The sequence below is a fragment of the Hippocampus comes genome, unplaced genomic scaffold, assembly GCF_001891065.2.
Source record: "Hippocampus comes isolate QL1 unplaced genomic scaffold, H_comes_QL1_v1.1 scaffold226, whole genome shotgun sequence".
In the NCBI taxonomy this organism is placed as follows: Eukaryota; Metazoa; Chordata; class Actinopteri; order Syngnathiformes; family Syngnathidae; genus Hippocampus; species Hippocampus comes.
In genome coordinates this window covers 412,238-437,329 of record NW_017805477.1, presented here as the reverse complement: position 1 = coordinate 437,329, position 25,092 = coordinate 412,238, and the positions used below count along the sequence as shown (strand labels likewise).

The following is a 25,092-nucleotide window of genomic DNA, read 5'->3' as shown; positions in this document are numbered from 1 at the left end:
CACCTGGATGTTGCGTTTATCATTTGTCTCCCCCCCCCCCGCTAACCCAGCCCCTCCCTGGATGTTGCGAACTCCTGTTTTGACGGCGCTGTTGTAAAGAGTCGGGGGCCTTCTCCCCAACATTTTTGGGGTGTCCCGGAACAGTTGACACGAGCGTAGGCCGTTCGCGGACCGGCAACCACATTCAATCGCTTTGAAAGATGACACGACGGGTGGCCGCGTTGTACCCGCCTAAGTCAATGAACAACATCCCAAACCGAAGAAGCTTGGTGAAAGCCCAAGAGCTACGATTCACTCGCTTGGTGTTCCTCAAGCACAAAAAACCATTGACTCCAAAGAGTAAGCCGGGGGGGGGTCTGCTTGACTTGTCGTTTCCCGTCGCCATGGTGGCGTTATCCCCATCGTGACTCACACGTTTCCGTGCTGAAATGCCAAACTTCTGAAGACAGACAGATGGAGAGCAAGGGGAGGCTTTGGGGATGTCCCCCCCCCCCCCCACGCCCCCCCTGCTCTCCATCCTTGTGGCCTCGGTGCATTCCATGTCAAAGAGCAGTCAGCGGGAGGGACTGATTCCAGGAGGCCATGTGAATGGGACGATTGAAGACCTGCTTTGATTGACAGCTCTTCCTCTGCCGCTCTGCCCCGAGGGTGATTGACAATGTGGTTCGTCTCACATTTTCTGACTGAGCTAATCCAGTAAATTCCTACCAGACGTGGCGGCAACTCAGCAGAGACTTGCCGCCAGTTTTTCTTTCATCTCCTCTTCCCCAAAATAAATGTTTTTTTGCATCTGCGCCGCAGAAAACAAACCGGGAGGGTGGGGGCGGGGGGGGGGGCTATAATTAAGTGTACGTATATAATTAAAAGAGTTTTGAAAAGTGCTAGTTTTCTATGAATTAAAATGTGGACTAATGACATGTGGGAATTAACCTGCTGCTGCGTTCGTGATTAACATTGTCACAGGTTTCGCTCTCTCTCGATATGCTGCGGGTTGCAAATGGGATCACCTCACTTGAGCGATTGATCTCCTGCCAAATTAATTGACTCGACGTAGACAGCCGACGATCTCGACCCCGCCCGCCCCATCTGCCCACAAGGTGAGAGGCTCGTCCTCTCGACCTTGCACCTGCACTCTGACGAGAGCCCTTTTTCCAGACGTTGCATCCAGCGCAGCTGCGTTTTCAAAGAGACGCGCGCGCCGCGGCGCGCCCCGCGCCCGCGATGCCGCCGTGTACAAAACGTGACAAATACTTGACGCTTCCATTCATCACCATTCCTAAACGATCACTCTGCGAGGCGGTGCGTTTAAGCGTGATTAATTGCCGAGCGAGCCCAATCAAGCGATGAATTACCTGCCTAACCTTTTGCGGGGAAACCCGGCGCGGTTAAGTGTGTCAAGGAAAATTAAGAGGTCACAATAATGAGACTCATTCACAGCCCCCATTTCGAAACACTCATGGGAATTGGCGAGTGGATTGGGAGACTTTGGCAAAAAAACCACTTGGAGCCACGGTGGGGAGTCATCTTTAGGCCTCCGTCTACAGCGGCGACGTGTCATTCCAAAAGCGGTCTGGAGAGCACACGTTAGCCGCACCGAACGACAGTTTCCCATCAAGGTCAACGTTTTTGACTATTGGACATGCGTTGTGAAGCATCACGACAACACAAGGGGCGGCCCGGTGGGCGACCGCTGAGCACGTCTGCCTCACGCGGCACTGGCGAGGTTGGATTCCGGGCCTTCCTGCATGGAGTTGGCCGGGTACTCCGCTTTCCGTCCCCGCACTCCAAAAACCCGTGTGGCAGGTTTGAGCCACGGCTACTTTGCGCGCACGCTCTAACTTCTTGGTGCGCACCAACAATACTCATATCGACTTGTATCTTCGAACCAAACGGGCGCCATTTTTCTATTGTTTGCTGCAGTCCGACCTGCATTTTCTAACTTGAACGAAACGGCACAAATTGCATTTGCATGTGAGGGACGAGGAGAACGCCCACATACGAACCCTCCCAAGCGCTTGAGGACGACGCATGCTTCAAATTCAAACAATTCCTTCTCGGCAGAGGCAATACATCTGTCATGCCTGCTTTTTTTTTTTTTTTTTTAGAATTAAAAAAAGAAGTCGAAACATACTAATGAGCTAGCGTAACTTGAGGGCTGTGTCGCTCCGCTGACTATCATATTAATGTATTCCCGCGTGAATGAAACGCATCATCAAACATCCAAGTTCCCTCCATATTTTCCCGTGAAGATGACGGCTGGACACAGGGGTGTACCTTGCCCTCTGAAAAAATGAAGGGCATTCTTCATTATCAGACCTCTTGTGATTACTTGTTAATAGCCCTCTCCCGAATGGGTTCCCCCCTTCCAGATTGACAGCATGATTGAGAATTTGGTGTTTTACGAGAATGACATTGTTTCGGTCACTCGGTCATGAAGATACAGATGTGATCTATTAGTCGTCTTTGTTGGGAAGTTTTATATCTTTTGATGAAGCCATTTTTTTATGAGATTGCACGTGTTAACAATTCAGCCAGATTGTACTTGAGTTTTCGACGCGAACCGTTGCTTCGACTCTTCGTTCTCAGCGTCATGTGGCCTGAAGCGCGACCGCTGTCGCGTGTGCCCGTGACCTTTCTCCACCTCCTTACACCGTACCAAGTTTCACTTGCCTTTTCTAATCGCCAAAGATATCTGACCATCACGCTTCTTTGCTCTCACCGGCCGACAGCCTCGACCGGCTCATTTGGGCAAATTGGAGACGGGAGGCAAACGTTTTAGATCGGCCATCCATCCTGCAAGTGAAGAACATGAGAAAAAATGTTCCAAAACATTCTTACGCTTGCCAGATGATGGCCCGGAAAAGTTTTGAGCAATGAGGCTCGCAGTTAAGGTGTGACTGAAATGTTGGTTTGAATATTTGGACGAGACTTTGCCCACAGCGGTTGCAGAGCAAAGTGGGCGATCTGTTGATTGATCGCGTCCCACGGGGGGCGACGGGCGGCCTGACATTTACACACAACAAACGGCGGTGGGTCCGCGAAACCGAGCTCACGCAACCTATGCAGATAGCGCAGTCATTCATTTTTAGCGCGCGCATGCTAAACCTGGCTGATAAACGATTTGCCTCGCAGCACTCGCATCCATATTTTATCACGGCAGACGGCGCGCTCTGTGGCGATGCCAGACTTTGTGTGCGTATCCGTTACATGGGGGGGAGAAAACCTCACGACGGCTTAGTACCCTAATTAACTTTTGCGGCGCTGACAGCATCCAACAACACATTTACTGAAACCGAGAGAGACATTGACGGGTAGTCGGCCGTGCCGATAAACACACGTTTCTCTCCCTTGAACTCCCGTACACCACAGATACGCATATCGGGACCGCTTCTGCGCTTCCTCACTCTACCCTTAAGCAAACAAGTTTTCGCCATGCCCCGGGTTACTTCCTCAGCCCGCTTTTATTGGTCCGATCCTTCGTGCTCACACTTGAAAGGAATTAACGTGTGACCTATGACCATCCCTTGAAACCATTAGCCAGCCAGTCAACTGATGGTTTCTATTTGGCTGGCTCCATTGGAAATCCGAAGGAGCGTCGCTGCTCCACTGAGTGATGTGACCTATGACCATCCCTTGAAACCATTAGCCAGTCAACTGGTGGTTTCTATTTGGCCGGCTCCATTGCAAATCCGAAGGAGCGTCGCTGCTCCACCGAGTGACGTCGTTACGACGGCGAAACCGAATAATCGTGGAATAGTTACGACGGCGAAACCGAATAATCGTGGAATCGTCTCATCGCATTATTATTGTACACAACGAATGGACGGACTACTAGTTTTGAAATCGTTTGTTCAATTATTGTTCAAGTGAGTGTAAACAGGGAAACACAAAATCTCAACGTTATTGAATCCACGTGACAATTTGACATTTCGGTACAGGACCAGGCAGGTTGACACACAACATTTGCTTTCCGGGGCACATAAAAATCACGTGGCGGGCCGGATGTTGCCCCCTGGGGCATCAAGGTTGGTCACAGAAATACGCTGCCTCATCCAATGAGAGTTAGGTACTGGCCATTGTGTGAGAGGAGGAGTGGGAGAAAAAAATGTGTGTTTGTGTTAGCGTGTGTGTGAGAGAGAGAGTGAGAGAGAGAGAGAGATGCTTTGCTACGCGTTTTGAGAGTTGTCATAATGTGCATTCAGGTGTGTATGCGAGAGGCACGGCGGGATGATACCCGCAGCCCGGCCTCACTGCACCGTGCCTAAATCGTGTACAAGCTGTTTCCAATAAACTGTTCAATTTGATAAAGAGGTCTGGCTTTATATTACAAAGCCCGCGGGGTAGTCGGACCTGCGCGATCATGAATACATTTTGCCTGATAATAACGCGGTGACTCCAATCGCCGCCACAGGAAAACCCGCTGCCCTCCCGCAAATCGAGTCGTGAGGCAGGCTGACACCTGTGTAAATGGACAGGTGATGGGATCATAACATATTTATGCTTTCTGGGTTAGCGTTGAAGGGACTTTTACAAGTGAGGCCGAGGAGCGCGGAGGAGCGCAGGCCAGGGCTGCCGGTGCCAAGGCTGGGCAAATGGCTCCTTTTTCAGTCACGAGGGAAACACTGTCGAGACATTTCGGTTCAGACCGCACGGTTCAATGATGTGCGACGCTGCCTGTGATCAAACATTCACTAACTGGCCACAACACGAGACGAGATTCGCTGCGCCGTCGACCGCTTGGCCTTTTCAAAGACATTCGTGCCGCGCTGCGTTTTGATCGGCGCTGTCGGGAGAGGTGCGCTGTCAATCACTGCCGATAACGTGCCACTTGGCCAATCGTGGTTGTATTTTCGGTCACGTGGGCAACACGGCCGGGCCGAACCACGGCATTTGCGAGGTTTCGGTTCAAGCGGGCGTGACTTTTCTTTCAATGCCCTTTGAATTACAGTTGATCCGTCAATTTGTAGACGACCATTTTATTTATTTTGGGGATCTCATGACCTCGTATGTGAAAATACTTGATCAAGATGGAGCCATTGGCCCTTCATCTATTTTTATATAATTGGCCTCCAACGAGTTGTGGTTGAGCTGGAGCCTTTCCCAGGCGGCTAGCTTCACCCTGAACTGGTTAGCATGTCAATTGCAAGGAACTATTGTATGGACAGACAACCATTCCAACAGACATTTGCACAATTTCGAGTATTCAATATACCGAGCATGCATGTTTTTAAAACTGTGAGGCAGAGGCGCTAACCACTACGATCATCTATGCAGCCTATGATCAAGATTTAACCTCATCCAAACTGTCAGACTGCCAAAACATTTGTTAACACCGCCCCCTCCCGCCAAAAAAACAAAAACATTTGAATCCCATCATCCCAGGATGGGCGAATGCATTCCTGCGTTAGCAGCCATGCTACTTGGTATTCCCCTTTCACGCCAGTCTGGCCCACATCTCTCATCTCCACACAGTATCTGGGTAGCTGCGAAGCTAGGCAGGTGATGAATGTTCAGTGATTGTACGAGTCCAGTGGTACAAAGATTCAAATCCATGACAGTGAGAAATGGAAGAGGGCCTCGGGGGAAATTTCGGGCTGTGGGGAAGTGCATCCAACCTGTCTAAATAACAGATCACATCCCAACTTGGTCACTTGCTCAGAACGTGGCTGATATTAGAAATGTGCCTTCGTTACAAATGAGAAGGCTCTGTCTGCCCTCAAATAAATCTGCAAACAAAACATGCGCGATATATGGTGCCGACTCGACAAATAGATAGACGTGCTAATCATTTACAAAACCTCTCTAAAATGGAAAGCACGCATGAAAGAAAAGTTTGCCATGGCCACTCTGAGGGCTCATATTGACGGATGCATGTGCACATTTCTTTTCAATCATATGCGCTACGCAGCCCCCCCTCCCACGAGTCTCAACACAGAATATAGCGATGCGACTGGGATGTCATTTTCAGTGGACAGAAAGTGGCAAAATGGCCGCCCCCGCAGCTGGCTAAAACCGGGCGGATTTTGCTGCTCAACTCCTATTGCACAAACACCCGAATGCCGTGTTTCGACGAGCGGAGGCGCAGAGAGCGTACTATTTATTGCAAGGCAAATTTGGTGGTCGACTTCCCCTTGAAAACAAATGAGGCGAGTTATCCGCTTGTCTGCAACTCTCAAACAATCAATTTTCATCTTTGACATACCTGTGACAAGAATGTACGTGTTGTTTTTAGGCAGCCGCATCCATGTCGTGTAGTCCTAATTGGGCGAGTGTAAAAGCTCAACTAATAGTCATCAAATGGGAACTCTGATCATATTCATTTGAACCAAAAGCGATCATCTGCATCTTATTCAGACGTGCAATTTCAAAACCGCATCCCTTGAGGCTCGAGACAAACATTCCACTCACTGCAAGTGCACAAAGGATTTCACTCACGTGGCTGTGATTCTGACGCTTGTGGCTCACGCTCCAAATCACATTTAAAAAGCCGTAATTAAAGGCGCATGGCAAAGAAATCAGTCAGCGGCCGAGTTCAATTTGCTTGTTTGTTTACATATGTGCGTGTCTTATGAACAGCTTGGAAAAGTGGACATTTTCTTTCGCATATATCGTGCGTATCCCTCCACCCCCACCCCTCCTGATTACAAGAACGTGACTTATCCTATCCGACATCGGGCTTTAGGTTGTATTTTGGCAGCTCTGCAATTTTCTAGACAGTGCTGACAGCAGCAAGTGACAATATCTTCACCTATAATCTGGATGCACCGAGCAGATTGGCGTCCTCGATGTTTGTATTTATTGAGGCGTCAAGTTCCTCTTCATTCTGAATTTACCAGTACCTCTTCAAAATTGGCCTTATCAAGTCAACGAGGTGTGCTGTGCATCGAAAGCAAGAGATGTCGGCATCCATTGAAATGGACCTCATCAAAAAGCGATCTAGCCAAAGAACAACAAATGAGCGCTCTGCTGACTTCCTCTCAAGTTAAGCTGGAGAAAAAAAACCAAACCGGACAAGAGGTCTTCGCTGAACAGTCAACAGGCCCCTTGTGTCATCGAGGACATATTCACGGGGTAAAGACATAACAAGGAGAAAAACAAGGCAAACAAATGAAGAGAAGTGCAAACAAAGGAAGAAGAAATGGATCAGGTCAACAGAAAGATAGATGGCACCTCATGAGTATGCAAACAGGCCATTTTGTCCTTTCTCTTCCTTCCATGAAACCGACTTCTGCATTCATTCAAATCTGCAATCGCAGCACCTTGCACTTTTAGTCGGACCAACCGCCACCAACCTGCCGGGAATTCGACGATATTTAGGCCATTTAAGGTTGTGCGCATTTCAAAAGGGGAAAGTCCAAAAGATGCCATTCTTGAAGAATGTCTGCGGATATGAATAGGGCCGCCCGCCGCTTCTCCTCTCTCGCCACATGCCCTCGGGAGTTCACCTTTTCAAAAATAACAAATGCCTCAATTAAAATCCCTTTTCAAACAGCGTGCTTATTTCTTCTTGTTATTTATTTTTTGGATAGCGATTGTCCGCCTCGCCCCTGCAGTTCTCCACAAGGGCGTGACGTGTACGGAGGGCACGACGTACGCTCACATGGAAAGAGAAGTAAACAAAGAGACAGACAGGGACACTGAGGTGAAATAGCAAAGGGTGAAAATGTCAAGTGGGGAAGCTTGATGGATGGATGGGTGGATGCGGGGCCTGCAATGATCTGGGCCAGCAGATGGCAGGGTAAGAACACTTAGAATATACGGTCACTTGTGCAGCCACGGCAGTGCGCTTTTCTTTCCCTTCCGTGAAATGCGGTTAAATGCATTAACAACAAAAGTACAAGCGCCTGCACGTACCTGCCCAGATAATTGATCCAATCCCAAACACATTCCTTGATGCTTTCACTGCTTAGTCCGTTCAAGTGCCTTTTTCATGTCAAGTTGAAATCAGACGAGCTTCTCCTTTGGCCTTTAAACTCAACTCAGAAGTATGTCTACAGCAATTGAAAACAGCCGCCGCTGTATACAAAGTGCCGTACACGGAGGCAAAATAATTCATCCCACAACAAACAATAAAACAGGAAATGAGTAACGAAGACACGAGAAAGCACAAAAACAAAAGCCAAAGAATAAAAATGAGTTTGAAGACGGGTTTTAAAGATGGGGCTTGCCCAACATTCATTCCAAAGAGAGCGACCGGCAATGGAAACGGCTCCATCCCCTCCGAGCCGCCGCTTGGTTCTCGGTATCTCGAAATAGTGTCTGGTCCATAGACCTGAGCCATCGGGCAGGCGCGTAGGAGCTCCGAGAGGTCAGCTGGGGCCGGGCCGGTCCAATTTCAACTCACTGACCAGTTGAAGACCCAAGTTGGAGACTGTTGGCTTAAGATAAGGAGCCGGCAGGCCCAGGTCCGCCGGCCCAGGTCCGCCGGGTGGGATGTACAAGGGCCACTGGGACCAAACACCGTCACTTCTGCCTTCTTGACGTGGAAATTCAAGAAATTCAGTGCCAATCAAGTAAGGATGTCGCTGAGATCGAATAATCCAATTGTGGCGTGGTTTGTTTTCAGTGATTTTTTTAAGTCTTCCCTGATCTTCATCAGTTGGGACCGACAATCCACTTTAAACCGATGTCCGATATTGTTATATCGAGTAACATGGTAGACTGGAGGTGTGCCTCGGAGACCAAAGGTCCCGGGTTCAATTCTCTCAGGCCCCCCGATGTGGATGTTGCGCGTTCTCTTTGTGCTTGTGTGTTTCTCCGGGAACTCTGGCTTTCTCCCACATTCCCAAAAAAAAACCACACCCGTCAGGTTCACTGAAGACTCGAAATTGTCCATAGGCGGGAGCGTGAGTGTCAATGGCTCGCTGTCCATACGTGCCCGGTACGCGCATAACAATTCGGAAGAATGCGTTTTTAAGCTCTCATTAGCATTGGGAGAATGAAATGAATCGGGCCTCCGTGAAGAATGTCTGGCTTTCATAAAAGGGCGCTTCTAAATACAAACAAGCAAATCCAAAAAACATGGCCTACATTTTTATTCAAGACCCCTGGACAGAATGGACACCCGAGCTCTATGCTAATGCAGATTAACTGCCTGTTGTTGTTTAACTTTGCTTCATCTCGCTTGCCTTCTTTCAAGCTGCGGGGTGGAAACCGGAGACAAACCTTTTCCATTTTGTCATATGAATGATTGGGCATGTTCATTTCTTTCCAACATTCAGCTCCACACTTCTTTGTGGCCCACCGCGTTGGGCTCAAGCAAGTGTGCTTTTCTTCAGGTCGGGGATGGACGTTGGACTCGCATGAATAAAAACAAATGGGCATGTTCATTTCTTTCCAACATTCAGCTCCACGCTTCTTTGTGGCCCACCGCGTTGGGCTCCAGCAAGTGTGCTTTTCTTCAGGTCGAGGGACGGACGTTGGACTCGCATGACTAAAAACAAGATACTAATTGTTATTCTCTACAGAATCTGTACGGAGGTGCCCTGTTGTGATGCCTGTGTTGTCTGGAGCAAAATCCCAAGATTATCGTTGCAGTCAAGTGGCGCCCTGCATTTTGCCATCATTCCTTAAAGACAGCAAGACGGCTCCCAAAATGTCGGCACGTCTGTCTCACGGTGCTACGGTTCAGTGTTCAAATATTATAGGCGGAAATCCAGGGGCGCTCTGCCTTACGCCTGAACCACGACTCCAATGCCAGTGTCGGATGGAGCCGTTGAGTTCCAGTTGAGGTGAGAAATCAGAACAATAACAACAGCTGATTATCAAAGTGGAATTCAGAGTTGATAAAGTGGATTTGGAAAAGACAACCAGTATCCAATGAGAAAACGCCAAACGTGTACATTTTCCTCAAAGCCCGACCGACCGACTCTGAAAGTTTTCTGTGTGGTCTAACGTCGTTTTCTGTGGAGCAAAACACAATTTCAAAAATGTACACGATTAAAATGAATGGCTTCTTTAGACAAGACCTGATGCTCTCCTCACTATATTTCTTTACACGGGCTCCCAAAATGTCGGCACGTCTGTCTCACGGTGCTACGGTTCAGTGTTCAAATATTATAGGCGGAAATCCAGGGGCGCTCTGCCTCACGCCTGAACCACGACTCCAATGCCAGTGTCGCATGGAGCCGTCGAGTTCCAATGGAGGTGAGAAATCGGAACAATAACAACAGTACCACCCAGTGCTGATACAACGAGTGCTGATTATCAAACTGGAATTCAGAGTTGATAAAGTGGATTCGGAAAAGACAACCGGTGTACAACGAGAAATCGCCAAACGTGTACATTTTCCTCAAAGCCCGACCGACTCTGAAAGTTTTCTGTGTGGTCTAATGTCGTTTTCTGTGGAGCAAAACACAATTTCAAAAATGTACATGATTAAAATGAATGGCTTCTTCAGACAAGACCTGATGCTCTCCTCACTATATTTCTTTACACGCCTAAACTAATAAGATATTTTATCTTGGGACGAAAAGTAATAAGATATAAGCACACATACATCCCCACTTGCCTTTTGGCCTTTCGCTGCGAGCGGCTCGTCATTGTCCAGAATGTCTCCTAACAGTTTCTAAAATGCAACCAAATGCTTCATTTATGATTATCTGTTGTAGAATTTGTCTCCTTTCTGTTGACTGATGTTATAAAGACGAGCACAGATGAGATGGCGAACCGCCCCTCTGGTGATTATGGTACTTACACGTCCAACACGGCGCCAGAAAATAAATCTCTCTGACTGCAATAAAATATGTTTTTTCTCCCATATGAATCATCCGACCACACCGGGCTTCATCTCTGACCATACGACGTTCGCTTCAGGCTTGCAGATTTAGATTTAGAAGATATATGGAGTGAGCGACATATTTACTGGCTGCTGAACTCCATCGGAGACTGCACTTATGGGTCACCATATTAGGCACACCTTCACAATCTAATGAGCTACTATATAACCACTTTATGAAATATTATGCCTTTAAAAAGCCAATAAATCATCGGCTCTATCAAGGTTGTACTATTTCATTTAGATTATTCAGCTCGCGCTCCTAAAAATATATTGTTGAGCATCAATATACACCCGGGGCGGCCAGTCTTTTTGGACCGAAGATCTACTTTTAAGGCAAGCAACCTCTCACCGGATCGCCATTCTTTGCCAGTGCCATCGGTGAACTGTACATCGAAACAAATGTTGAATGAGCATCGCATAAAAATAATCATTTTGAAATTTCCTCGCTCCTCAATATTCCAGTCGACGCCAGCTGCATGATAGCAACGTAGAAGCATTTGGGAATGACACCAACATAAACCGAGCGGAGTCAGTGCATACTGAAACACGTACAGTAGTGCCTGCGTTGTCTTTTGTAGGTGAAGAACGCAAGGGTCCTGAGACCCCCCATTTTCCAACACCAGATCTGAATAAAGCTTCCCTGATGGTGTTCTGGCAGTGTCGTTTCTCCCAGAAGAGGAAATCTTGTGTCACAACAGGGGGATTATTTGTCGAATTTCTTTTTTTAAGTCATATCCAATAGTCACAGGTGAAGATTTGAAGAACGTTTCTATTTTGAAATGCAACAACAGACTTTGATAAAACTTTTGGTTGGCATCGCCGTATAATGTAGCGCAGGTGTACCGGTACTCAATTGACGGCCCGCTGGGCACCAATTTGAGGCCCCTGAACCTTTTCCAAACATCACACGAGATTAAGCATTCTCATGACACAGCTTCCACAAGCCACGCTTCGTTTGGATGACCTCACCGTGCGGTCGCTTAGCCCATTCATTGTGCAGCATTGTGAAACGTGGACCGTGACATCGGCTTGCACCAAAGACACGCAGGACAACCTTCTGGAATGGCCCAAAACTCAATTCATTGTGAGAGGAAATATGATCTCTTCATATCTATTGTGTTAGTGTCTCAAATACTTCTTACTTTTGTATTCATTTGTTCTTGAGTGGACCATTCTTTCTGTACGTTCACAATCTAATGAGCTACTATATAACCACTTTATGAAATATTATGCCTTTAAAAAGCCAATAAATCATCGGCTCTATCAAGGTTGTACTATTTCATTTAGATTATTCAGCTCGAGCTCCTAAAAATATATTGTTGAGCATCAATATACACCCGGGGCGCCCAGTCTTTTTGGACCGAAGATCTACTTTTAAGGCAAGCAACCTCTCACCGGATCGCCATTCTTTGCCAGTGCCATCGGTGAATTGTACATCGAAACAAATGTTGAATGAGCATCGCATAAAAATAATCATTTTGAAATTTCCCCGCTCCTCAATATTCCAGTCGACGCCAGCTGCATGATAGGAACGTAGAAGCATTTGGGAATGACACCAACATAAACCGAGCGGAGTCAGTGCATACTGAAACACGTACAGTAGTGCCTGCGTTGTCTTCTGGAGGTGAAGAACGCAAGGGCCCTGAGATGGGGGGGGGGATTATTTGTCCAATTTTTTTTTTTAAAGTCATATCCAATAGTCACACGTGAAGATTTGAAGAACGTTTGTATTTTGAAATGCAACAACAGACTTTGATCAAACTTTTGGTTGGCATCGCCGTATAACGTAGCGCAAGTGTACTCAATTGACGGCCCGCTGGGCACCAATTTGAGGCCCCTGAACCCTTTCCAAACATCACACGAGATTTAGCATTCTCATTACACAGCTTCCTTCCACAAGCCACACTTCGTTTACATTTGTATTCATTTATTCTTGAGTGAACCATTCTTTCTGTACAGTTGTGTTGTCAACATGTCGGTATTTGAACGGCTCTTTATTCAGTCACTTCAGAATGACTCATGGATCGTCCCGAACTTTTTCACCGGCAGTACTGGCCTCAAATTATCCGCTCAACCCTAAACAGAGTTTTACCTCACTGCGTTTCACCTTGCCGAGTCACAGTGGGGCAGGGCGTGTTGAGGCAGACATCAATTTTAAGGTGGTAAGAATGTTTGGGTGGCTCAGCCCTTTCAAATGAAATGGACGGCATCCCGGGGAGGCCTATCAAAAATGATTAAAAAGGGTGGAAGACCGCATGTGTGTAAATCGTCAAGACGAGTCGGCACAGGCTCGCCGACCCACAACGGAGAGGCAGGAAGCTTTTTAGCATTTCAGCGCATAGCAACCTGCTTAGCCTGCAGCACCGATCTTAACGTGGTCTCTTTCAAACTACTGCTCTCTCGCTCTCAACTTTCGCCACTCCTGCATAAAAATATTCAAGTCAAGTTGCTGGTTCGCTCAAGACAAGAATGTTTCTGTTGGTGTTAGCGTCAAACCGGAGCTGCAACCTGGTATGCGACGTTTGTGTACAATACCGTGGGTGCGTTTTAGGGCCTTCCAAACACTAAGTTGAGGTGAGCTTTTCTCATGGGGCAGTGCTGATCTTCAACCTAAACAGAGTTTTATCTCACTGATAGAACTTGGAAACGGATCATTTGGTTTAAAACTCTGACAGAAATCGGATTTGACTGGCGCTCGATAAAACCGATGGCAATAAGGCTTCAAACACGTAAACGTAGGTCGGCAACAGCGTTTTTTCATCACTTCAGGGGCTTCAATGGATTATGAGGGGGGTCCTTGGGAATTAAAAAATAAAAAATAAATCTCCCAATGTATATGGTCCCTGGAAACAAAACATTTGAGAGAACCTCTGCAAGAAGTGACTTTTTGCTGATAGGCTCCACTGTGTTTCCGGGCAACCACATTTTAGTCCAACGTGGACAGGATGGACGTCTTTCTCTCGAAAAAAATGCCATCAATTTCCGAAGTGCGTGAGTTGGTGGTCATAGGATTTTGTACCATCTCACGCCACAACTTCATTTGAGAGCAGAATAGAACAAAAGCAACGGTACTTCCAAACTTGAGCCCGTGCAGCAGTGGCACTTGTTTCTCCACTCGCTGCCTCTTCTCTTTCCCCTTTCCAAGTTGCATCATAACTGGACCGAGGCACTTCCATTCACCACAATGGCGCGCCACGTTTTCATGTCAAGTATCTGATATGTCATTATTGACTCTGAGCGTTTATCCTCTTCTTCATCTTGACAGTATAAAGAATGGCCTGGCGGCACTTGGCCAAGACTGGAAGTATTTTTATTTATTTATTCCCCCCCCCCCATGTGTGGATGAGGTCTGTGCTCACCGTTGTGACTAATGGGAAGCCCTAAAGGACTTTAGGGGGCATCACTCAAAAGTTTGGAACACTTAGAAAAGAATATCACTCTGTATATGTTTGAAACTCACTTTGGGTTGTTTTTTCCCCCATCGCAAACGACGCTAAAGATTTGGTACGGTGGAAATCAAGATGCTTTGGAAGGAGATAATTAAACTGTCACACCGCACCCCACTTAATATGGGTATCCTTTTGTCCCTAGACTACTTTGTCTCAGTGAGGCGACCTTGGGAGTCTACGAGCTCATCGCTCCCAGCTCCCCACGAGCCCCGAACGGAGCTCCTCTCTGTCTCAAATTAAAGATAAGGTCTGCCTGCTGCCGACTCGGTGTTCGGTAGCTACCCTACCTTTGGCATGTGGTCGTGGCTAATTACTTTGAGCTGTTAAGGGAGACATATCTGGGGAGACAGGCAGGAGGGGAGACCTACAAACCCAATTTATATGATTTTTCCATCGCCCCTTATAGCTTTGTGCGACTTGTTGGATCGACGGGTTCAATGTTCATTTCAAACACGGTCATATTACAGTAACCTGTGTTTAAGTACGGAGTTACTGGCATCATAGTGGTGCTCGGTACCACCGGAAGCATTTGGTCCGCTGACCTGAAGGACCGGGCAGGGATGTAGAGGGAGGAGCTTAAAATGTACAGGGAGCTCGTGAAGGGAAGCCACAATTGGAGTTTTGCCTCTACGAGCTCCAGTTATTTCGCAATCTAACTGCAGTTCTCATGAAAAACTCTCGAAAAGAAATCCTCGCCGTTCAAAATCCTCATCAAGTTTCGTCAATGGTCATGTCAGGGATGGGGTTTCTCAAGCGCTCCGCCTGGTAAACTGCTCCATTTAACTTCGCTCCGACTCCCACCGGCTCATTGCTAAATAAGGATATCAATTAGGCTGAAGCACTCAGCAAAGGCTCCCAAGTTAACCATCAGCCGAGGCATGAATGGATCTTTAGGGATATTGACTGCCGCGGCAATAGGTTGGTAAGTGGGCTGACCAAGGGGTAATTAAAGCAGCGTTATCATCTCACACCGTTTATGGTTCTTCTGTGGCCATTCGCGCAAGAACAGATGCACGTGGCCCCTAAGAACACCGCAGACAAAGAAAGGGAACATGTTGAGTGGATCGAGGACTGTCGCAGTCACGTACTGTAAATAGAAAATCCGTTTCTGTGTAAATCTGGACATGGATGACATTTTTAACCCAAGAAAATGATACAATTGATCAATAAATATAATGAGAGTGGTGTCATTGGCAAACGGCAGATATGTCTGCTTTTTATTCTTGAATGTTTATCAGCACATGAGTTTTAGGCTCCTGCAGTCATGCCAACGGTAAACGGGCTGCCACTCACATACTCAAAGCGCCGTTGCCTCATTCACCGACTGGTGATGCAGAACCGGGACCAAGTGGAGGGGGTTCCGTCGCTTGCTCAAGGACACTTTGACATAGCCGCAACGGCCGGGCATCGAACCAGCAACCTCCGGGTTAGGGAAACAGACCGCGCTACCACCCGGCCGTGCCGCTCCCACCCTACAGTATTACTCTGGTTAGAGAGAGAGAGAGAGAGAGAGAGAGCATCATTACTGTATGGGCACACGGATTGTTTGATTGCTCAAAGTGATTCGCTTTGAAAAGAGGAGTTCGTGCATATATGTTGAGCTTGCAGATGAAAATTGGTTAAAAGTCAATTAATGGACTGATTTTGTACCTAATTACTCACGCGTTTCACCTTGCAAAGGCACCTTGAGGAGCTAAATTTAAAAGTAAAAAAAGGTCAGTAAGTCCCTCGTACAATTAAGCCAGGAATTTCCAACGAATTCCATCATTATCGCAGAGATGACAACGTGTCTCTTTTGGCCAATGAACTACTTCTCGTTCGCTGTTAGACCAGCCCCTTTGATAAGTTAAGATAAGATAAGGTAAGAATCCTCACGATGTCTCGCAATGGAGAAATTCCCAATTTACAGCAGCAAAATGATGAAAGGGAGAAGCAAGCAGAAGAATAAAAGGAAAATGATTAAAAAATATCAAATATGATGCATTCGCAATGTACAGGAAACACGCTCACGACATTGTTGCAATTAAAGGCCTGTTTTGTTTTTTTACCGCAACGGCCATACCGGTTGGGGCCTTTCAAACAGTAATAGCTTCTCTTTAATTTTGCCAGCCTTGCACAAGGCTCGAACGCTTATCAAGATGAACTATTTATGTTTCGCTATCAAATACATTCATTTGAAAAAATGTAATTATGATGTATCGCTGGCATCAAATGAAAGCCCCGTCTTCTCGAGGTGTTAATTTGAGTATGTGAACTTTATACTCGGAACTAATTGGTTGCTGTTGAAATCCCCAGAATGTGAGTAATTTGATCAGGTATTCCATAACCATTGTACAATTTAATTTGAGTCATTTAATTGGATTTGACTGCTCATTTCTGGGCCATTCGCCAATCAGTATTCAAGGACTGTGGAGGTGTCCTGAGGCAAACACGCACAGTAGCTACCACTGGATTTCTGCAATACAGAACATAGATGAATATAAATACTGTTCATCAATGAATTCTCTATCGATCTATCAAGCTATTTGCCGATCAGATCGGAGGGTGGACCCAATTTGTGTTAATATAGAAAATGTGCCCGCCATTGTTTGTGTAAAACGCCGCAAGGTGAAGATCTTAACTGCTAAGCAATGGTTACTTACTTCTCGTTATTCTTCAGGTCAGCTGTAATAACAACCTGATATGTTTACGCGCGGCATTTGTTTTGTTTTTTTCTCTTACCCGACGACGAGAGAGAGGTGGCGCTTCATCAATTGCATTGAAAGCAGACAAGACTATCGTCTTCCATTGTCTTTGAACAAATTGAGATTGTCCCCCGCTTTCAATGTCATTGACGAGGCACCGCTGAGGAGTTTATCTGTCCTCGGAGGCTCAGCCATCTCATCTTAGTGATGGCCGAGGCCCGGAGACTCAGAGGCGGCAGCCGAGACGGCATCCCCTCCCATGGTTGATGTGCTGCGAAAATTGCGTGATGACCACACGTTGAGGGAACGGCGACTTGGTCAAATGAGGGAGGGAAGAGAGAAGGGAGACGGAGAGAGGCCCACGGGGCAAGACCGGCGCTGTCTCGGCCGGACCCTTTTCATTGAGCCAGAGACGAACGAAGAGGACACCGCTGCTCTGCATCAGCCTTATGTAGTATTCATAGCAGCGGGTCCTTCCAACACAATTTGTGACCTCCACCCCAGAGGAGGAACATTAGAGTTTAACAATAGGCCGCTCTGTAGGGAGCTCGAGTCCGCTGAGACTCGGGCAAACAACTTTTTTTTTTTTATATATTGTGTCTTTTCTGGGAATTCCACAATAAAATGACCGTTATTTATCATGACCAACCTCTTTATCATTTAGTCAATAAAGGCCTTTCCACTTTCTCCCTCTCTCGTTCCCTCCATCGTGGTCTGGGAGTCAGATATCTGTATTAGTCCCCCCACCCCCCCCCACCCCTTCCCAGCCTCGGGGCTGGCTGTGTCAAAAGCTAAATCATGATCAGCTATGGCTTTCTGGCTAAATTGTGTATGAAGGCTGCAGGGGGGAAAAGGTGCACATGTTCATTATTGGTGACACTGAGGAAAAAGGGAGAAGTTTGGTGCGCGTGCTAAAAACAACAAGGATGTGTTACTGCGTGAATGAATGCATCATGGATCTTTGCCGGTCTGAATTTTCATTTTATAAATGCAAATTGTGTAACATTATCATGCAGCCATTACCCCCCCTATTTGTATATTATGGTCGAAACTTTGTCTGCCGCTTCCAAACAAACCTCACTCACCGGAGTCTCACGACTTGTTTAGATGTGCATACAAATGATATTGCTTTTCTTAGCAAGTTCTGAAATCCAAACAATTTCTTCCATGCCTGGAGGATATTTGAAACTAAACCGATTTCTAAAAAGTCATGGGCCTCAATCATCACCGCAGATTCCGATGTAATCAGAGCATACTGATATTAGACATTGGTATTAGTGCTGTCAAGTGATTAAAAAAAAAAAAATACACATTCGACTTCTATTTTCTGTCAAGCTCACAACAAACATTTCCTTGAGTAAATTCTTGGAATGAATGTCAAATCATCAAACAGAAATGACATTTCGATTTAAAGACCGCTCTAATAAGTGTCTTTGATTACTGGCTGCTCCTGTAAAATACAGCCGTCGAACAAAAAAAAAAAATCACAACAGTGCATTTAATGGATATTCAGCAACACCTGAAGGACAGTGTGAAATAACAATTCAGACTTTCCGAATTTACTGTAATATGGTCGCCTTTTGGTCATAGAAAAAAATGGTACGCAGCTTCACACATTTGCAGGAGTTAAAAAAAAAAAAAAAAATTGTTACAGGGAAATAATGCGACCACATTTAATGAAAGGTTAAATTTTCATTTACTCACTATTGACTGAGCTGAAAGGGCCATTATTTATTGTATTGGCATGATGTGGCCCATTAGTGCTGTATTGGAATTGCTTTGGCTTCCTCCTCTCCCCTTTTTTCTCCCCGTTCTTCAGCGTTGAGCAATCGCTCCAAGCTAAAGTGTGAGGAAAGACCTGTCTCTGAGCGTGCGTGCGCGTGCATGCGGCAAGCGCCGCAAAAACAACTCCTCAAAACTTTTTCCGGCTGAATTCTCGCTCTTCATTTTCACATTGTCAGCGCGGTGGCATGGCGATTTTGCCATTGATCCGTTGCTCTCTTGATCTCACCGGCACATCGATGACAATCTAATTCCTTTCAGCAGATTTTATCGGCCAATGTCCCCGCAAAGTGACAAGACACATTGCGGCCGCGTGTAACTTAATCAAAAAAGGTGCTCCGTTCAATCCAGATTGAGTCACGAGGCAGTTGGGCTCCAAGAAATGTGGCACATTCATTTAAAGATGTTCTCTAATTGCGGTCGGTGGCGAAGACACAAGCGCCGCTTGAATGTAGATCGTACAAACCCTCGACCGCGCGGTTTTGGTCAAAACGTGACCTCGTTGCAATAATGAGGCAACATCTGCATCATGATGAGCAAAGTTTTTCCTGGGGCCAAAGTTGACTCCCATATCCAAACGCCAGGTCAATATCTTGTAGGTTAATAAGCTTGCAGAGGCTGTTTTAGACTTGTTTGGAATAAGGAGTTAGCAAAGGCGCATTTACTTGAAGATGCGTGCTTTCAAGCGGACACTTCACTGCACTTGATTAAGCGGGATCGAGTCGGACCAACTTTTGACATCTTTACCACGCACGTAGGGCCCGTATCCCACTGAGTGGCCAACGTTTGAATGTCCATGTTTTTTCTCAGGGTTCGGTGAATGTCGCAAACGGTCGCAAGGACGAACCGTCGCAGAAAATCAACATTCACAACGTCTGCAAACAGTTCGGTGGGATACGTGCTTAGCTATTTGTGATCTTAAACATCATTGAATATCCGTTTGTGGGAAACTCGCGTTAAATTGTACTATCCATCCATTCTCGAGCGCTCATCCGCGGTGGGGTCGCGGGGGCTACGGCTTTTGCAAGGAAGCCCAGACTTTCCTCTGCCCAGCCACTTTTCTTCTTTGATGTTAACTGTTCTGCAAAGCTCTTTGTTTGTTTCAACTACAGTTGCTGTGAAAGCGCTACATACATAACGATATAGTGGATGGTACTTCTTCCGGGGGGGATCCCAAGGCGGTCCCAGGCCAGGACAAAGTTTTTTCCATCCAGTATTTCTGTGATATGTCGTTGCTTGGGGATGAAGCTAAATAAAGGCACTGTGACAGAGGGCGCAGATGGTACGTGTATTCGACAGATTGGTGTGACCGAGTACATTTCGTGTTGCACAAAGACAACATCTTAGCCACCACTCCCCCCCTGTCCTACTTTGTACCAGATAGGTCGTATGCGACCGATGGTTCCCATCTGATCATTTGCACAAAGACAACATCTTAGCCACCACTCCCCCCGTCCTACTTTGTACCAGATAGCTCGTATGCGACCGATGGTTCCCATCTGATCAATTACAGTCAACATGCACCTTTTGGCCTGTACAAATGGGACCCAAAAAGGCATATTCTGCCCCACCCATTGCATGAACTCGTCTATGTTTGCATTGCCTTGGTGAGATGCCTTGCGTCAAGACCCCAACACATTTAAATTTACCCTCGGCGGTCAACGTGCACCTACACGCGGCACCTACACTCGTCAAATGTTATGGCTCGGTCGTTTCCCTTTAACGCAGTTTCTTTCCTCCTGTTTCCGAAACTGCGCATAAACAGCATGGGGCTTTACGGTCTTGTTTTGCGTCTGTCGGTGCGCCATGCCAGCATCCGACACCAGCTCCCTGCCACTTTCACAGGCTGTAAACATCTGGGCAAGGCCTTTCATCTGCTGGACGTGGCAAAGGGACCCAGGGGCTCGGGATTAACGCCACGATAAAAGCTGGCTCCTGCACTTGGTTTAGCAAGCGTCAAGCTTGCCACAGTGACAAGCTGTGTTTGAAACAGCAAAAGAGGGGGCCAAGGGTGGGGTGGGGGGGCACTTTACAGCCCAACACCATAAATTAATAGTTTCCTCCAGAAGACAAACTCGTTCCAGTGTAGACTCATTAATTAAAACGGCATGTTGCATTTTTAAGGGTTTTTTTTCTAGTTAAGTGGTGTTTCTCCATGTTTTCATTATGACTGATGCTTAAAAAACACAATCCGGTCCACTTGTTGTTTAAGCAACATTCGTCGTAAACTAAGACTTTAATGTCGACTTCAAGGCATACCTTTGCTGATTAGAATGCTCGTGGATCAGCACAGACACCTCAGATGGTTTTGTTAGCATGAGCATCCAGATTTCAAGACATCCATTGAGTAGATTACAAAACAAATAACGTTGCTTCGAAGAATCTTTTCGAACGGGGGTGTCCAAACTTTTTTCCTTTGAGGGCCGCATCCAGAAAGCTGGAAGGACAACAGGGCCATTTTGAAATTTGTCAACATTTTGAAACACGCCGAGGTCAGTCAAGAAAGCAATTCTAGATTGTTTGGATTGTCGAGTTCATTTCATCCGCTTTCTGTTCAAGGCATTAAGGAAAATAGTTGATGGTTTATCCACCCTGCTGGGGTGGCCAACGACCCTCTGACAGAATATATCCAGCTCTGCGCTTCACAGCAGCCGAATCCCAACACCACATTGAGAATTTAAAAAAAAAAAAAAAAAAACAGAACAAACAGTTGTAAGGTGACCATTTTTTTTTTTAGTTACTTGAGGATCATTCATGCGACATCGTCACAAGTCAACCAGAGACCTACATGAGACCTACTTCTACATTCTACAGTAGGATACTTGCAAATCATCACTAAGTTCCTAATGGCCCAACCCCAATCAATCCAACTCAAGCAACTCAACTTTGAGATCCTGTTACGTGGGGACCTCGTACATCAAGTGCCGGGCATTTTTGTTCTCTTTATTGAGAGAGAGAGAGAAAAGGGGGCTGAGTGTTTTGGAATCATTCTTTTTTTTTTTTTTTTTCCCTCTGGACAATTTTTCAAAAGAACACCAAAAGCTTTCCTTTTGGGGATTTTAGGTTGGTGGAGAAGAAAAGAACTGGTGATAAAATTGATGAGTGGCAGATTGACGGATTTTAGCCCTGCACTGGGGTAGAAACAAAATATGAGAGATTAAAAAAAAAAAAAGTCTCAAATTGTCCAAAGTTACTTTTGAACGATGGCTACGTGCACATCGCTTGACATTGTTGGTGGTGTCAATGTCAGGGCCGGGTCTGGTTCTTTGTGTGTGACGCAATTGGTAACGTCTATGGCCACGACTATTAAAAATAATACATTGATTCTGTATCGACTTTTTCTCGATATGCAAAGGAACTATTTCCAACTAGTACGTTAATAAAATGCCTCTTGATAATGCCTCCTGAATACAGAATTCCCAAAGCAAAACTGTTTTCTTCCACTTTCTGCTCCGTGTCGAGTTCTGATTTTTGAACACGTGACATTGATGATTCATTTTGATCCTCAAGTCAAAAGTGCTCCAAAGGTTGCCAGTTGAGTGCGGATTGCTCTTGATTTAGTTCTGCAAGTAGGCAGGGCACACGTTTCGTGCCGTTAGTTCTCACGGGGAATATTTATTGTTCTTCACAATCACATGTATTTAATGTCGGTTTGCGATGGCATCAGTGGTCGTTTCTAATCAACCCAAAAAAATGACACATGAAAGAGAGTAAATGTCAGATTGCGTGAAAAAAATGTTTCCGAAATGTCTTTGGAAAAAGTAACGAAACGATTCCTGACATGCGGGCTAACTCGAAGCGTTTTGCATTGCCCATGTTCTGGGCCGTTTGCATTTGCACACACGACCTCAAAAGTGAAAACAAATACATTTGCAGAACCCGCTTCTCGACCCGCACTTCCAACGATACAATTTCGGACCTCTTCGGACACAAACAGTTTCTATTGTACTCTGAAAATATTCATTTTTACCAACCTGCGATCGGAAGTCAGCAAAACGGACGTTTCGCCCCGTTCGAGACTGGTGAGCGTTCTTCCTCGGTGCGCAGGTCTACTCTCGAACATTGTGCGCTATCCGCCATCTAGCGGTCGGCATGTGGGACTGCACGCGACTCGAACGAGTCAGAATGGACCCGGACGCGTTCGATTTGAATGATCGAGAGATACGTCAAAGAATCAAAGTAAAAACTGCATGGGTTCCTGTTTTTAATCTTTTTTTTTTTATTTTAGATCAAGTTCTTTTGCATATGCATGGAAAGCACAAGAGAAAATGTCCCTTTGCTCACAAAAAAGATCGCTGTAAATCAATGGAATCTTAATGTAAAATTATAATATTTGATTAGAACGCTCAAATATGAACTTGATTCTTTCTTCTCAATCAATGTCTCCTCTTAAAAGTTTAATGAGGAACCATTAAACAATGTGTTTAGCACATTGATCCTCGAAGAAAACAAGTAATCATCAACAGCCACTAGTGACTTTCCATTTGTTACAGAGGAGTGACTGAGCAGTCCTTCATCCCACTGCCTCCGTTTCATTTATTTCTCCATTCTCCTAACTTCACACTTTCCCCACATCACATTCAATCCCCATTTCGGGGTCTGACAATATAGCCCCCTCCGCTCCCCGAAAGGACACAGGTGACTGAGCCCATGACTGCCCCGGCGTCAAGAGGATGATACATAACAGTTCAGGCTCCGATGACAAATCCAGCCGACACTGGGCAGAGAAGAGACATATTGATTTTCCAATGATTAATAAGTGGAAAATAATTGTGTTTCATTAAGATGGATGGAGTTTCATTTAGTCCTGTCTCCTCCTCTTCACTTCAGCACCAGGCAGGCAATCAAATCTGCTCTTACTGGAAGCCATTACCCTGCCATGGCAACACAGCCACCCACTTGTAGTTCTGCAGGTGCATTTTCTGGATTTCTTTCTGACGCAGTCGTTGCGGCACAAAGTAAACAGACAAACAAACAAAAAACAGCAAGCAGAACTTTAAACGGCAGTGTCTCGTCCAGGGGTCTCACTCAAAGAGCCATTTTGACCCGGTTTCCACGGAAAAGACAACCCCGGGAGCTCAAACACACACAAACACAAACACAGACACACACACACACGCGTGCGCACTTATATGTCATGTCTTTGTTTATGGTAGTTGCTTGTTGTTGCAATACTAGTGTAGCCTACAGTACCGGAGACAAATTCCTTGTGTGTGTTCTACATACTTGGAGAATTGTGGTTTATATGGCTGCCCTACAGTACCGGAGACAAATTCCTTGTGTGTGTTCGACATACTTGGCCACTAAAGATGATTCTGAATGACTTTTATGTTGTCAGAATGGTGATTTATATGGCTGTTGTTTTTCCAAGACATCTCAACCAGTTTTGTCAAGAATTTGTGGAAAAAAACTATCCAGAACTTTGTATTGAGAGCCCATTCCGGCTCGTGATGATGTCACCGCACCGAATGTTATCAAGTGTCCAATAGCACGACATGTGCTTGAGAGGATGAAGCCATGTGAGAGGCTGTTCCCCTTGAGCTGTTATGGCGGTGGGGGAGGGGCCCTGCATCCCGGTTCTCCATTCCAACGTTCCCGGGTACCGCTTTAATGTTCATCTAATGACATCCCCCTCCAAGTTGGTGTCATGCTCCATCAGCAATCATAATTGTAAAAGTGATTCATTGACTGATGTTGTCAACATTGCTCCTGTCAGAAGAGCAACGGATAGGCCGCAAAGAGAATTGGGCTCTCTAATGAATATATCAATAACCGGTGACAGGTGAGAGAGTGCTCCCGATGGGCTTTCAAATAAGCACTAACACCTCAGTTCATTTGTTTTGCGCAAACCCTAAAAGAGTCTCCGGTAAATATATTTTTTTTCTCCCCATCTATAGCTTGACGAGAGCGTCGGCCTGCGCCGCTCCTGCACGTGTTGTTTTTTTTTTTGCTCTGTAACAGATACGGCGTCATCGGTTCATAAATTGGAAGTCACACGTGGATGATGTCAAAAGGAAAATGTGAAAAATCACAAAGAAGCAACGAATTCACCATGGATCAAACGAGACACAGTGAAATGTTCGGATCTGATTGAGTTTAAAAGCGCAAAATCAATGTACAAAGGACACAATCACCTGCTCTGCCACAAGACTCAGAAGTTGTTGCTCTGACGTAAGGGGGGAGTAGCCTGGACAAAAAAACAAAACAAAGAAGAACAAGAATTAAGCAAAGGTATATTTCTGAAATTGTTGTTAATTCGGAATCATGTCGAAGTGGCCTGAGTGGCTTGCCTAAGCCGAAGTGCAGTTGTACACTTGGGGAGGTCAACGTCTCTCCTCTGCTGCATTGTACACTGGCCATCCTGCCGCAGGTACGGCGGACAAAAATGTGGCCGAGA

General features: G+C 46.0%; 1 long non-coding RNA gene across 1 annotated transcript in view; it reads right to left on the bottom strand.

Annotated features, from left to right (window-relative positions):
• Nucleotides 1–22,748, bottom strand: part of LOC109519164 (uncharacterized) — a 28,196-nt gene extending 5,448 nt beyond the window's left edge. The window contains exons 1-2 of the long non-coding RNA XR_002168889.1: nucleotides 22,670–22,748; nucleotides 15,523–15,714 (exon numbers count right to left, since the gene is read on the bottom strand). This is a non-coding gene — a long non-coding RNA (uncharacterized LOC109519164). The remainder of the gene's footprint in view (nucleotides 1–15,522; nucleotides 15,715–22,669) is intronic.
• Nucleotides 22,749–25,092: the final 2,344 nt, after the last annotated feature.